The following is a 16,160-nucleotide window of genomic DNA, read 5'->3' as shown; positions in this document are numbered from 1 at the left end:
ACTACTTAACAATATTATCCCAGACTAAGGGCTACTAGGAAGTAGCAGTGACCTTTATACTCCTGTAAGAAGGCGGAGCCGAACGGAGTGTACCACATCAACAATAATAACAGGTGGAACACCCCAACCCTAACCCCAACAGTAACAAGAGTAACATATGTACAAGTACCCATAGTGGTAACCATCTATGGTTCAGTACCCATAGTGGTAACCATCTATGGTTCACCACATTCACCCCTCCTTTAAAAACAAAGGCCGGTGGGGTAAGGAGACAATACGAACTGTCCACATGTTCACAATTTCAGCCGTATCGGAGGGCCGCACCGTCTCTGCGACCTCCGCAGCACTGGCTCCACTGCCGGTTCTGGTGACCGTGGTGACGACCCTCTCTCCGAGGTGGTGTCCACTGACTCCTCCAGTTCCTCACACGCTTGTCGACCTCGAGGTGGCGACAATCTCCTGGACTCAGGCAAGCTGTACACGGGAGTAAGAGGATTAAGTTGAGGTCCCGATGCTGCCCGTGCCGAGTCAGGAGGGGAGAGAATGGGCAAAGGAATCCTAACCAGGGGTGCGGGAGTTACGGGAGTTTCCAGGTCCCCTGCAGGCGCTAGATCTCTGATCGAGACCGTGTCCTCTCGCCCGTCAGGATATGCCACATAGGCATATTGAGGGTTGGCGTGGAGGAGATGGACCTGTTCAACCAAAGGGTCGGACTTGCGGGTCCTAACATGTCGCCGCAGGAGGACAGGTCCTGAGTACGTCAACCAAGACGGCAGTGAGGTCCCAGAGGAAGACTTCCTAGGGAAGGTAAACATCCGCTCATGTGGGGTAGCGTTGGATGCCGTACACAGGAGGGACCGGATTGAATGGAGCGCATCAGAAAGTACCTCTTGCCAACGGGTGACTGGAAGACCCCAAGACCTCAGCGCCAGTAAAACAGCCTTCCAGACTGTAGCGTTTTCTCTCTCGACCTGTCCGTTACCCCTGGGGTTGTAACTCGTAGTCCTACTTGAGGCAGTTCCCTTAGAGAGCAGGTATTGCCTCAAGTCGTCACTCATAAGCGACGAACCCCTATCACTGTGGATATAACTGGGGTAGCCGAACAGGGTAAAAAGACTCCGCAGGGCTTTGATGACCGTGGCAGAGGACATGTCAGAACAGGGGATGGCAAAGGGGAATCGGGAGTATTCGTCAACCACGTTGAGGAAATACACATTCCGATCTGTCGAAGGAAGGGGGCCCTTGAAGTCGACACTCAGTCGTTCAAAAGGGCGAGTGGCCTTAATGAGGTGTGCCCTGTCAGGCCGGTAGAAGTGCGGCTTGCACTCTGCACAAACCTGGCAGCTTCGAGTTATCGACCTGACATCCTCTATGGAGTAGGGCAGATTCCGAGCCTTTACAAAATGGAAAAACCGAGTGATCCCCGGATGGCAGAGATCATTGTGGAGGGCCTGTAACCGGTCCTCCTGCACACTGGCACATGTTCCACGCGACAGGGCATCTGAGGGCTCATTGAGTTTCCCCGGACGGTACATGATATCATAGTTGTAGGTGGAGAGTTCGATTCTCCAGCTCAAGATTTTATCATTCTTAATTTTTCCCTTTAGCGTGTTGTTGAACGTGAAGGCCACGGACCGCTGGTCCGTGAGCAGGGTAAACCGTTTGCCAGCCAAATAATGGCACCAATGCCGTACGGCCTCCACAATGGCCTGAGCCTCTTTCTCCACAGAGGAGTGCCGAATTTCAGGGCCTTGGAGGGTGCGAGAGAAAAAGGCGACGGGCCTGCCCGCATGGTTAAGTGTGGCGGCCAGGGCGAAATCAGATGCATCACTCTCCACCTGGAAGGGGATGGATTCATCAACAGCGTGCATCGTGGCTTTCGCGATGTCGGCTTTTATCCTTTCAAAGGCTAAGCGAGCCTCTGCTGCCAGGGGAAAAGAGGTAGATTTTATGAGCGGACGGGCTTTGTCCGCGTAATTGGGGACCCACTGTGCGTAGTATGAGAAGAAGCCTGAACATCTTCTCAGTGCTTTGATGCTAGTGGGTAGGGGAAGTTCAAGGAGGGGACGCATACGGTCTGGATCGGGGCCGATGACCCCGTTTTCCACCACGTTTCCGAGGATTGCTAGGCGGTGCTTGCTAAATACGCACTTCCCCTTGTTATAGGTCAGGTTCAGGCGAGACGCAGTGCGTAAAAACTTCTGGAGGTTTGCGTCGTGGTCCTGCTGGTCATGGCCACAGATAGTGACGTTGTCCAGGTACGGGAAGGTAGCCCATAGCCCGTTTGGTCCACCATTCAGTCCATCTCACGCTGGAAGACCGAGACCCCATTAGTGACGCCGAAAGGGACTCTTAAAAAGTGGTAGAGACGGCCATCCGCCTCAAAGGCCGTGTATTTGCGGTCCTCTGGGCGAATGGGGAGCTGGCGGTAGGTTGACTTCAAGTCGATGGTGGAGAACACCCGGTACTGCGCAATCTGATTGACCATGTCAGATATGCGCGGGAGAGGGTACGCGTCCAGCTGCGTGTACCTATTAATGGTCTGACTATAGTCTATGACCATCCGGGGCTTGTCTCCAGTCTTAACCACCACGACTTGTGCTCTCCATGGGCTAGTGCTAAGTTGAATGACCCCTTCCCTGAGGAGCCGCTGAACCTCAGATCTAATAAAGATCCGATCCTCAGCGCTGTAACGCCTGCTCTTAGTCGCGATGGACTTGCAGCCTGGCACGAGATTTTCGAATAGGGAAGGCGGGGTAATTTTGAGTGTAGAGAGACTGCATGTGGAGCGCGTTGGGCAATTTGGAGGCTGCTGTTCTCCCACTGAAAGTGGAGGGAGTGGCCCATCGTACTGCAGGGTCACACTCTTCAGGTGGACCATAAAGTCTAGCCCCAGGAGTACCGGAGCGCAAAGGTGCGGTAACACGAGGAGCCTGAAGTTCTCGTAGACTGTGCCCCGCACCGTTAAGGTTACCACACAGCTCCCAAGAACGAGGGCAGATGGGGACCTCGACGCCATGGAGATTGTCTGCCTGACAGTTTGCACACGGAGAGTGCACCATTTTACTTTATCCGGATGGATGAAGCTCTTCGTGCTCCCGCTGTCAAACAGGCAATTCGCCAGGCGCCCGTTTACCTCTATGTCCATCATGGACTTGTCGAGTCTGTGAGGCTTGGCCTGGTCCAGGATGATTGACGCCACTGTTGGATCCCGAGCGTAACTGCAGGCAGCTGAGATAGCCGACAACAAGGACCCCTGCTGGTCTTCTGCAGCCGGTGTCGACCAAAATGGCTGCGCCCATGAATCGCACGTGGTCGATGATGTTGAAAACGGCGGCACCCACAGGTTCCACGTGGCTTGCATCGTCGTCATAGGAAATGGCGGCGCCCGTGGATCGCACGTGGCTGAAGACATCGACGAGGCCGGAGACGAGGAGACGGATCCTGGAGAGTCGCACGCAGCACTGCTGGGCTTGGAAGGGGTCTTTGCTCGGCACACTTTTGCATAGTGCCCTTTCTTTCCACAGGCGGAGCAAAACACCGTCCTGGCCGGACATCTCTGGTGAGGATGCTTCGCCAATCCGCAGAAATAGCACCGTGGGCCTCCAGGAGCTGCCGCAGCCGTCAGGTCTGAAGTTGGGAGCATCATCGCGCAGTTCCGAGGAGCCGCCGAGTACAGCTGAGGCGGCGGCTGTGCTTGCCACGCTGTTACCACGTGGTCAGTGGGGTAGGTTTCGAGACTTCTGGAGGCCGTTTCCATTGCATCGGCCAATTCTACCATCTTAGCCAGGTCCAGGTTCCCCTGCTCTCGCAGCCGCAGGCGAATATAGGATGAGCCGATTCCCGCCACGAACGCGTCCCGAATAAGGTCGTTGGTGTATTGAGTAGCCGACACCGCCTTGCAGTTGCAGGCTCTGGCTAGCTGTTGAAGTTCGTGCAGGTACTGTCCCGTAGTTTCGCTGGGCTGCCGCCGTCGAGTGGCTAATAGGTGACGAGCATGAATTTCGTTTGGCTGTTTATTATACAGCTTCTTGAGTAATTCGATAGCATCTTTGTAATTTTGGGAATCGTGAATTGTTGCATACACAGTGTCGCTCACCCTGGCGTGGAGGACCCGCAATCTGTCGGCGTCGGACTGGACTGCTGTCGAGGCCTCAACGTAATCCTCGAAGCACTTCAACCAATGGTCGAAAGTGTTCGACGCCCCAGCGGCACGCGGATCCAAGTTTAGCCGATCGGGCTTTAGCATCTGCTCCATTTTTTTGTTCTGAACAAAATTTTCAGTATTTTGTTGTGAATAAAATTGATGCGCGATTGATTCACACGGGAGGCTAGGACGTACCCGGGAATAAAGGCTTTTATTCACAACAAGATAGGAGCACACTACTTAACAATATTATCCCTAACTAAGGGCGACTAGGAAGTAGCAGTGACCTTTATACTCCTGTAAGAAGGCGGAGCCGAACGGAGTGTACCACATAAACAATAATAACAGGTGGAACACCCAAACCCTAACCCCAACAGTAACAAGAGTAACTTATGTACAAGTACCCATAGTGGTAACCATCTATGGTTCACCACAAGGACCACGATGCCAACCTCCACAGATTCCTGCACACGGCTAGGCTCCTTAACCTGACCTACAATAAGGAGAAGTGCGTGTTCAGTGCACACCGCCTCGCCATCCTCGGGTACGTAGTGGAGAATGGGGTCATCGGCCCCGATCCCGACCGTATGCGTCCCCTCCTGGAACTTCCCCTCCCCACTAGCCTCAAAGCACTGAGAAGATGCTTGGGTTTCTTCTCGTACTATGCACAATGGGTCCCCAACTATGCAGATAAAGCCCGTCCGCTCATAAAATCCACCCTTTTCCCCTGACGGCGGAGGCCCGGCTGGCCTTCGACCGCATCAAAGCAGACATCGCGAAGGCCACGATGCACGCTATAGACGAATCCATCCCGTTCCAGGTGGAGAGCGATGCGTCTGACTTTGCCTTAGCCGCCACCCTTAACCAGGCGGGCAGACCCGTGGCCTTCTTTTCACGAACCCTCCAAGGCCCCGAAACTCGACACTCCTCTGTCGAGAAAGAGGCCCAAGCCATAATGGAAGCTGTACGGCACTGGCGCCACTATTTAGGTGGTAAACGGTTCACCCTGCTCACGGACCAATGATCCGTTGCCTTTATGTTCAACAACATGATGTCGTCTATATGGATTTCAGTAAGGCATTTGACAAAGTCCCACATGGCAGGTTGGTTAAGAAGGTTAAGGCTTATGGGATACAAGGAGAAGTGGCTAGATGGGTGGAGAACTGGCTTGGCCATAGGAGACAGAGGGTAGTGGTCGAAGGGTCTTTTTCCGGCTGGAGGTCTGTGACCAGTGGTGTTCCGCAGGGCTCTGTACTGGGACCTCTGCTATTTGTGATATATATAAATGATTTGGAAGAAGGTGTAATCAGCAAGTTTGCGGATGACACGAAGATGGCTGGAATTGCGGATAGCGAAGAGCATTGTCGGGCAATACAGCAGGATATAGATAGGCTGGAAAATTGGGCAGAGAGGTGGCAGATGGAGTTTAATCCGGATAAATGCGAAGTGATGCATTTTGGAAGAAATAATGTAGGGAGGAGTTATACAATAAATGGCAGAGTCATCAGGAGTATAGAAACACAGAGGGACCGAGGTGTGCAAGTCCACAAATCCTTGAAGGTGGCAACACAGGTGGAGAAGGTGGTGAAGAAGGCATATGGTATGCTTGCCTTTATAGGACGGGGTATAGAGTATAAAAGCTGGAGTCTGATGATGCAGCTGAATAGAACGCTGGTTAGGCCACATTTGGAGTACTGCGTCCAGTTCTGGTCGCCGCACTACCAGAAGGACGTGGAGGCATTGGAGAGAGTGCAGAGAAGGTTTACCAGGATGTTGCCTGGTATGGAGGGTCTTAGCTATGAGGAGAGATTGGGTAGACTGGGGTTGTTCTCCTTGGAAAGACGGAGAATGAGGGGAGATCTAATAGAGGTATACAAGATTATGAAGGGTATAGATAGGGTGAACAGTGGGAAGCTTTTTCCCAGGTCGGAGGTGACGATCACGAGGGGTCACGGGCTCAAGCTGAGAGGGGCGAAGTATAACTCAGACATCAGAGGGACGTTTTTTACGCAGAGGGTGGTGGGGGCCTGGAATGCGCTGCCAAGTAGGGTGGTGGAGGCAGGCACGCTGACATCGTTTAAGACTTACCTGGATAGTCACATGAGCAGCCTGGGAATGGAGGGATACAAACGATTGGTCTAGTTGGACCAAGGAGCGGGCACAGGCTTGGAGGGCCGAAGGGCCTGTTTCCTGTGCTGTACTGTTCTTTGTTCTTTGTAACACACAGCGGGGCAAGATCAAGAACGATAAGATATTACGGTGGAGGATCGAACTCTCCACCTACAATTACGCTATCTTGTATCGGCCCGGGAAGCTCAATGAGCCACCTGACGCCCTGTCCCGTGGAACATGCACCAGTGCACAGGTGGACTGGTTACGGGCTCTCCACAATGACCTCTGCCACCCGGGGGTCACCAGGTTTTTCCACTTTATTAGAAACCTGCCCTACTCAGTTGAGGATGTCAGGTCTATAACTCGGAATTGCCAGGTCTGCGCGGAATGCAAGCTGCACTTCTACCGGACAGACAAGGCACACCTCATAAAAGCCACCCGCCCCTTTGAACGCCTCAGCATCGACTTCAAAGGCCCCCTCCCCTCATCTGATCGCAACATATACTTCCTCAATGTCATTGACGCGTACTCATGTTTCCCCTTTGCGATTCCCTGCCCAGATATGTCCTCGGCCACAGTTATTAGGGCCCTGCATGGCCTCTTCGCTCTGTTTGGTAACCCCAGCTATATCCATAGCGACCAGGGATCCTCCTTCATGGGTGATGAACTGCGACAGTACCTGCTCTCCAAAGGCATAGCCTCAAGTAGGACCACCAGTTACAACCCCCGGAGTAACGGACAGGTGGAGAGAGAGAATGCCACTGTCTGGAAGGCCATTTTACTAGCGCTACGGTCTAAAGGCTTTCCAGTCACCCGCTGGCAAGAGGTCCTACCGGAGGCACTACACTCCATTAGGCCCCTCCTGTGCACAACAACCAATGCCACCCCCCACGAACGGATGTTCGTGTTCCCCAGGAAGTCTTCCTCAGGGACTTCACTGCCATCGTGGCTGGCATACCCGGGCCCTGTCCTGCTTCGGAAGCATGCCAGGACCCGTAAGTCTGACCCCCTGGTCGAGAGGGTACAACTCCTCCACCCCAACCCCCAGTACGCCTATGTGCAGTACCCCGACGGGCGGGAGGACACAGTATCTATCCGTGACCTAGCGCCCACACGTGACTCAGGGACCCCTGTAGCCCCCAACCCCTCACCCCAACCCCCGACTTTGTCCCTACCATGTCAGAATCACTATGCACTCCTCTTGCCCCCGTGTACAGCTCGCCTGAGCCCCAGGAGTCGGCACCACGCACCTGAGGGGCGGATGAAAACATGGATGACAGCTACGTTCCGGCGCCCGCAATGACACCGTGACCTGAAACCACGTCGGAACCGGTACCACGGAGATCGCAGCGGAAGAGCAGGCCTCCGGATAGACTCAATCTGTAAATATTGTAAATATTGTTCACTCCGCCTCACCCCCGACGGACTCTTTTTTTAAATAGGGGGTGAATGTGGTAAACCACTGTTACCTGTTATCTGTTACCTGTATATGTGGCACATCCCTGTCGGTTCCGCCCAAGTCTCCTCCCCCTGGTCTGGGTATAAAGGCGGTGGCTCCTCCCCCCTTGCTCTCAGTTCAGACCAGATCATCAACAGGGATGGCTCCAAGTTCTTGCCAATAAAAGCCTATTTGTCTTGCTCACAACTAGTCTCGGCTCGATTGATAGTGCATCAAGTGTCATCGCAAATTTACTAATCCATCCTTCTACGCCCTCATCCAGGTCATTAATAAAAATGACAAACAGCAGTGGCCCCAAAACAGATCCTTGCGGTACACCACTAGTAACTGAACTCCAGGATGAACATTTCCCATCAACCACCACCCTCTGTCTTCTTACAGCTAGCCAATTCCTGATCCAAACCGCTAAATCACCCTCAATCCCATGCCTCCGTATCTTCTGCAAAAGCTTACCATGGGGAACCTTATCAAATGCTTTACTGAAATCCATATACACCACATCAACCGCTTTACCCTCATCCACCTCTTTGTTCACCTAACCGTGCTGTCTATCCTTAATCAAATTGTTCCTTTCGAGGTGATTATAAATCTTATCTTTTATAATCCTTTCCAAAACTTTGCCCACAACAGAAGTAAGGCTCACCGGTCTATAATTACCCTGGTTACCCAAAGTGCTCATTTACCTCCAAATCTAACACCTGGCCTGGTTCATTACCCAGTACCAAATCCAATGTGGCCTCGCCTCTTGTTGGTCTATCTACATACTGTGTCAGGAAGCCTTCCTGCACCCACTGGACAAAACTGACCCCTCTAAAGTACTCGAACTATAGCGTTTCCAGTCAATATTTGTAAAGTTAAAGTCCCCCAGTACAACTACACTGTTACTTTCACTCCTATCCAGAATCATCTTTGCAATCCTATCCTCTACATCTCTGGAACTTTTCGGAGGTCTATAAAAAACTCCCAACAGGGTGACCTCTCCTTTCCTGTTTCTAACCTCAGCCCAACCTACCTCAGTAGACGAGTCCTCATCAAATGTCCTTTCTGCCACCGTAATACTGTCCTTGACTAACAATGCCACACCTCCCCCTCTTTTACCACCTTCCCTGCACTTACTGAAACATCTAAACCCTGGAACCTGCAACAACCATTCCTGTCCCTGCTCTATCCATGTCTCTGAAATGGCCACAACATCGAAATCCCAGGTACCAACCCATGCTGCAAGTTCACCCACCTTATTCCGGATGTTCCTGGCGTTGAAGTATACACACTTCAAACCACCTTCCTGCCTGCCAGTACACTCCTGCAACCCTGAAACCTCATCCATGACCTCACTACTCTCAACCTCCTGTACACTGGAGCTACAATTCAGGTACCCACCCCGCTGCTGAATTAGTTTAAACCCTCCCGAAGAGCATTAGCAAATTTCCCCCCCCCAAGATATTGGTACCACTCTGGTTCAGGTGCAGACCATCCTGTTTGTAGAGTTTCCACCTCCCTCAGAAAGTGCCCCAATTGTCCAGGTATCTGAATCCCTCCCTCCTGCACCATCCCTGTAACCACGTGTTCAACTGCTCTCTCTCCCTATTCCTCTCCTCACTATCACGTGGCATGGGTAACAAACCAGAGATAACAACTGTTTGTTCGAGCCCTAAGCTTCCACCCTAACTCCCTGAATTTCTGCCTTACATCCTCATCCCTTTTCCTGCCTATGTCTTGAGTGCCTATGTGAACCACAACTTGGGGCTGGTCCCCCTCCCCCTTAAGGATTTCGAAAACACGATCCGAGACATCATGGACTCGGGCTCCTGGGAGGCAACACACCAACCGCGAGTCTCTCTCGTTCCCACAGAATCTCCTATCCGTCCCTTTAACTATGGAGTCCCCAATGGAGAGGGATAGGGCCGTACGGCAGGGCAAGGTTTACAATTGGGGGAGAGGTAATTATGATGCGATTAGGCAAGAATTAGGGGGCATAAGATGAGAACAGAAATTGTCAGGGAAAAGCACTAATGAAAAGTGGAACTTTTTCAAGGAACAAATACTGGGTGTCCTTGATAGGTATGTCCCTGTCAGGCAGGGAGGAAATGGCCGAGTGAGGGAACCATGGTTCACAAAAGAGGTGGAATGTCTTGTGAAAAGGAAGAGGGAAGCTTATGTAGGGATGAGGAAACAATGATGGCTCGATTGAGGGTTACAAGTTAGCAAGGAATGAGCTGAAAAAGGGGCTTAGGAGAGCGAGGAGGGGACATGAGAAGTCCTTGGCGGGTCGGATCAAGGAAAACCCCAAGGCTTTTTACTCTTATGTGAGGAATAAAAGAATGACCAGGGTGAGGTTAGGGCCGGTCAAGGACAGTAGTGGGAACTTGTGTATGGAGTCAGTAGAGATAGGCGAGGTGATGAATGAATACTTTTCTTCAGTGTTCACCAAGGAAAGGGGCCATGTTTTTGAGGAAGAGAAGGTGTTACAGGCTAATAGGCTGGAGGAAATAGATGTTCGGAGGGAGGATGTACTGGCAGTTTTGAATAAACTGAAGGTCGATAAGTCCCCTGGGCCTGATGAAATATATCCTAGGATTCTTTGGGAGGCAAGGGATGAGATTGCAGAGCCTTTGGCTTTGATCTTTGGGTCCTCACTGTCCACGGGGATGGTGCCAGAGGACTGGAGAGTGGCGAATGTTGTTCCTCTGTTTAAGAAAGGGAATAGAAATGACCCTGGTAATTATAGACCGGTTAGTCTTACTTCGGTGGTTGGTAAATTGATGGAAAAAGTCCTTAGGGATGGGATTTACGACCATTTAGAAAGATGCGGATTAATCCGGGATAGTCAACACGGATTCGTGAAGGACAAGCCGTGCCTCACAAATTTGATAGAATTTTTTGAGGAGGTAACTAAGTGTGTTGATGAAGGTAGGGCAGTTGATGTCATTTACATGGATTTTAGTAAGGCGTTTGATAAGGTCCCCCATGGTCGGCTTATGATGAAAGTAAGGAGGTGTGGGATAGAGGGAAAGTTGGCCGATTGGATAGGTAACTGGCTATCTGATCGAAGACAGAGGGTGGTGGTGGATGGAACATTTTCAGACTGGAGGCAGGTTGCTAGCGGAGTGCCACAGGGATCAGTGCTTGGTCCTCTGCTCTTTGTGATTTTTATTAATGACTTAGAGGAGGGGGCTGAAGGGTGGATCAGTAAATTTGCTGATGACATCAAGATTGGTGGAGTAGTGGATGAGGTGGAGGGCTGTTGTAGTCTGCAAAGAGACATAGATAGGATGCAAAGCTGGGCTGAAAAATGGCAAATGGAGTTTAACCCTGAGAAATGTGAGGTGATTCATTTTGGTAGGACTAATTTAAATGTGGATTACAGGGTCAAAGGTAGGGTTCTGAAGACTGTGGAGGAACAGAGAGATCTTGGGGTCCATATCCACAGATCTCTGAAGGTTGCCACTCAAGTGGATAGAGCTGTGAAGAAGGCATATAGTGTGTTAGCTTTTATTAACAGGGGGTTGGAGTTTAAGAGCCGTGGGGTTATGCTGCAACTGTACAGGACCTTGGTGAGACCACATTTGGAATATTGTGTGCAGTTCTGGTCACCTCACTACAAGAAGGATGTGGAAGCGCTGGAAAGAGTGCAGAGGAGATTTACCAGGATGCTGCCTGGTTTGGAGGGTAGGTCTTATGAGGAAAGGTTGAGGGAACTAGGGCTGTTCTCTCTGGAGCGGAAGAGGCTGAGGGGAGACTTAATAGAGGTTTATAAAATGATGAAGGGGATAGATAGAGTGAACGTTCAAAGACAATTTCCTCGGGTGGATGGAGCTATTACAAGGGGCATAACTATAGGGTTCATGGTGGGAGATATAGGAAGGATATCAGAGGTAGGTTCTTTACGCAGAGAGTGGTTGGGGTGTGGAATGGACTGCCTGCAGTGATAGTGGAGTCAGACACTTTAGGAACATTTAAGCGGTTATTGGATAGGCACATGGAGCACACCAGGATGATAGGGAGTGGGATAGCTTGATCTTGGTTTCAGATAAAGCTCGGCACAACATCGTGGGCCGAAGGGCCTGTTCTGTGCTGTACTGTTCTATGTTCTATGTACTAATCCTCTACTCCTCTCCCCCCTTCCCTTCTAAGCAACAAGGACAGACTCTGAGCCAGTGACCTGTACACCATGGCTTATCCCTGCTAAGTCCCCCTCCCAACAGCATCCAAAAGTGTACTATCCCCAATTTCTACTACATTTCTTATTTTTTCTCCCCCCACTTGGACGGCTCCCTGTACCCTGGTGCTGTGGTCAGTTTGCTCATCCTCCCTTTCCCTACCCTTCTGTGCTGCCGGGCCGGACTCTGCGCCGGAGGCACGCCCACTGTTACTTCCCCCAGGTAGGCTCCTCCCCCCAACAGTACTTAAACAGGAGTACTTATTTTTAAGGGGCACAGCCACCGGGGTACTCTCTAGTACCTGACCTTTCCCCTTCCTAACCGTGACCCACGTGTCGTCCTCCCTTGGCCCCGGTGTGACCACCTGCCTGTAACTCCTATCTATCAGCTCCCCATGTTCCCTGACCAGACGAAGGTCATCGAGCCGCGGCTCCAGTACCGTAACGCGGTCCCTTCGGATCTGCAGTTCGATGCAACCGGCGCAGATATGGACGTCCGGGAGGCTAGCTGACTCCAGGAACTCCCGCATCCGACACCGAGAACAACAAACTGGACTTTCACTCATAATTCCCCTTTCTTCAAGTCCACTGGTAAAACTACGAGATGAACCTACCCTGCCTCGTCCGTTTCCTCCTAAGCCCGTTGAGCCAAAGCCCTTCAGCCCTCACTCTGCTACCTGCTCACTCCGCTGCCCGCTAACGACGCTGCCCGCTGGGTAGTGCGACCTGCTTTTTAAACCTCCCGCGTGCTAAACAATTTTTTTTTCTCCCAGGTCACCCCGCGCCCGGCCTTCTTCCGCTTTTCCCTTAAACTGGTAAAAAAAAAACCCCGTGATAAAGTAATGAATATAAAATTATTCCCTTTTTACTGTATCACAAATCGCTCCTCTCTGCCTTGCTCCGGTTGAACAATGATTTATATATAATTTATGTATATTTATATTGAACAATAATTTATATCAGTTTTCACCAATGAGAGGGACAAAGCTAACATTGTAGTTCAGGAGGGGAGGGATTGTGAAATAATCAATGGGATAATGATAGTGTGGGAGGAGATACTAATGTGTTTATCATCTTTGAAAGTGGAGAAATTCCCAGGCCCGGGTGAAATGTATCCCAGGATGCGAAGGGAAGCACGGGAAGAAATAGCAGAGACTCTGACCATTATTTTCCAATCCTCTCTGGCTACAGGTGTGGTGTGGGAGGACTGGAGGACGGATAATGCTGTACCATTGTTTAAAATTAAAAGCTGGTGGGATGCCAAGTTGGATTTAAAATTAGTTCAATGTCAGGAAGTAAAGGTTTGATTTGAAGCTGCTTGAATCATTTTGCAATGTGACTGAAACATCTGTAAAGAAGGTTACTACAAATTCAGCACTGAAATGGTTAATAGTGAGAGTATTTAAAGACACAGTGTTCCTTTAAGAGACTGTTAACCAGTCAGGAAGCTGGAACTATTGCTCAGTCTGTCTGGGGGAAACAGGTTGAGCATCAACAAACCACAGATCACACACAGATCAGGAGAACTTTATCCCAGAACATTGCAGCAGACTTGGATCAACACACTTCACACAGGATTCTGATGAAGCCACTTGGGAGGGTGGAGCTGTTCCCCAGCCAGAGAGAGTGTCTTCAGGAGAGAGATGGAGAGCAGATTATGGGAAGCCTGTAGTCTAGAGGGGGGACATTTAACCAGTCGCTGACAGGTGCTGAGCCCTTTCCCCATGAGGATTTTGGAAGTGGATGCGGAAAGTGGGAGGTGAACTAGAGAAATGTCTTTGTTGCTGCTGAAACTCTTGCTATCTGCTCAGTCACATCTAATAAACACACAGACAAATCAGACAAACATCAGTCTGTTTCTGTGGATTCTCTGCTGCTTTCAGTTCAATGAAGAGTGCAGGAGGACATGCCAGGAGCAACAGCAGACATACTGAAAAATTAGATGTTAACCTGGTGAAGATGGAGTATAATGTGGGAAAATGTGAGGTTGTCCACTTTGGCAGGAGGATAGAGCAGAATACTAGTAAACTGGAGAGATTCTATCGAGTGATCTGGGTGTCTTTGCATCCAGGAACAGCAAAAAATTAGGAAGACAAATGGAATGTTGCTCTTCATTCCAATGAGGATGAGTATAAAAGTAGGGATGTCTTACTACAGCTGTACAGCACATCGGGAAAATCACACCAGGAATATTGTGGACACTTTTGGTCTCCTTACTTGAGGAAGGATATAGTAGCATTGGAAAGAGTTCAGAGAAGGTTCACGAGGCTGATTCCACTGAGTAATGGATTGTCTTATGAGGAAAGCTTGAGCAGGTTGGGCCGATACTCATTGGAGTAGAACTTACTCCACCACCTCAGCACCATCTTCACCAGGGCAATTAGGGATGGGTAATAAATGCTGGTCTACATAGAATCACAGAAAATAGCAGCAGGAATAGGCCATTCGGCCCTTTGAGCCTGCTTCACCGACATTCATTATGAGCATGGCTGATCATCCAATTCAATGGCCTGATTCCCTCTTCCCACCGTATCATTTGTGCCCCTTTGCCCCAAGAGCGATATCTAACTCCCTCTTGAAGACAGACAACGTTTTGGGCACAACTGATTTTGTGATAGCAAATTCCACAGGCTGACCCCTCTCTGGATGAAGGATTTGTTCCTCATTCTATTCCAAAAAGGTTTACCCCGTAAGCTTAGACTGTGACCCCTGGTCCTGGACTCCCCCACCATCAGGAACATCCTTCCTGCATCTGCCCTGTCTAGTCCTGTTAGAATTTTACAGGTTTCTATAAGACCCCTCTCATTCTTCTGAACTCCAGCGAATATCATCCTAACCGATTGAAACAGGAAACAACGGGGAAATGGGTTAAAAATCCAACTGCACACCTGAGCTGTGTGTATTGGTGCGGGTGTGACAGAATGTGAGTCAGACAGAAACAAGGAGAGACAGCCCAGTCACCCCAGCAAAAGACAAACAGACAAAGGACCTCTCTGTGTCTCTGGGGGAAAGCTCAGCAGATGTCACCATCTAAAGGAAAGTGGATCCAGCTACCTTGCAGAACTCGGAGTCTCCAAACTGTCTGCTAAAATACCAAAGTCAGCTCTCCCAGAATCACCCAACTTAATGGCTTCAACATCCCACCCTCCACACTCATTGACAAGACAAAAACAGATTTAACTTTTATCTGGACATTTCATAGAAATCATAGAAACCCTACAGCACAGAAAGAGGCCATTCGGCCCATCGAGTCTGCACCGACCACAAACCCACCCAGGCCCTATCCCCATATCCCTACATATTTACCCGCTAATCCCTCTAGCCTACGCATCTCAGGAGACTAAGGGGCAATTTTTAGCATGGCCAATCAACCTAACCAGCACATCTTTGGACTGTGGGAGCACCCGGAGGAAACCCACGCAGACACGAGGAGAATGTGCAAACTCCACACAGACAGTGACCCAAGCCGGGAATCGAACCCAGGTCCCTGGAGCTGTGAAGCAGCAGTGCTACCCACTGTGCGACCGTGCCGCCCTTAATTTAAATTAATTTAATTTAATTTAATTTAATTTAATTTTACATTTCTGGTCATTGTGTGAGTGTGTGTCAGGAGTTTATTAATTTTGGGTAATTAAGTAATGTGTTATGCTTTCATTATTTTCGGAGGTATTTAGTAACCAACAAACTTTCAACTTCAAAAACTTCTAAAACATTAGAAGTGAGTGGCATGTTAACACAGTTCTGTTGTGGGAAATGTACCACTGAGTCAGGCTTGAAGGTTTCAAGACTACAGTTTTATTTTAACGAAGCTTCGTGGAGACAAGGCACTAACAAGCAGCAAACCTTCTCTCAATGATACAATAGGAGCAGTCCATCTTTATACCATTTACACAATAGATGGACCGGACATTTAGCCATTATCACATCGTTGTAATCAAGTAGGTGATCGATCGTTAACACATCGTTATAGACAAATACAGACAGATACAGACATAAGCATGTTAACATTGCATTGTTCTATGAATGGATACATTTCCTACGTCAGTGACTATCAATGGTTTAATTTCGGCTCATTCATATAATAATTGGTTTTCCTGCATTTATGTATTCCCATTCCCATTTGTGGCTAATCTCTTTAACGGACCCTTTTGTCCCAGGACTGTCCCTATTTCCACTGGTTTCCTGCAGTATCTAATTCCTGCCTGTTTTAATTTACAAGTAGTTGTCTGGGCTGAGAGTCAGTGCCTGTTTATGGTCTCTCTCCCAGTTAACTCTTTATGTGC

This window comes from Mustelus asterias, chromosome 8 (assembly GCF_964213995.1).
Source record: "Mustelus asterias chromosome 8, sMusAst1.hap1.1, whole genome shotgun sequence".
Taxonomy (NCBI): domain Eukaryota; kingdom Metazoa; phylum Chordata; class Chondrichthyes; order Carcharhiniformes; family Triakidae; genus Mustelus; species Mustelus asterias.
This window is presented reverse-complemented; position numbering follows the sequence as displayed.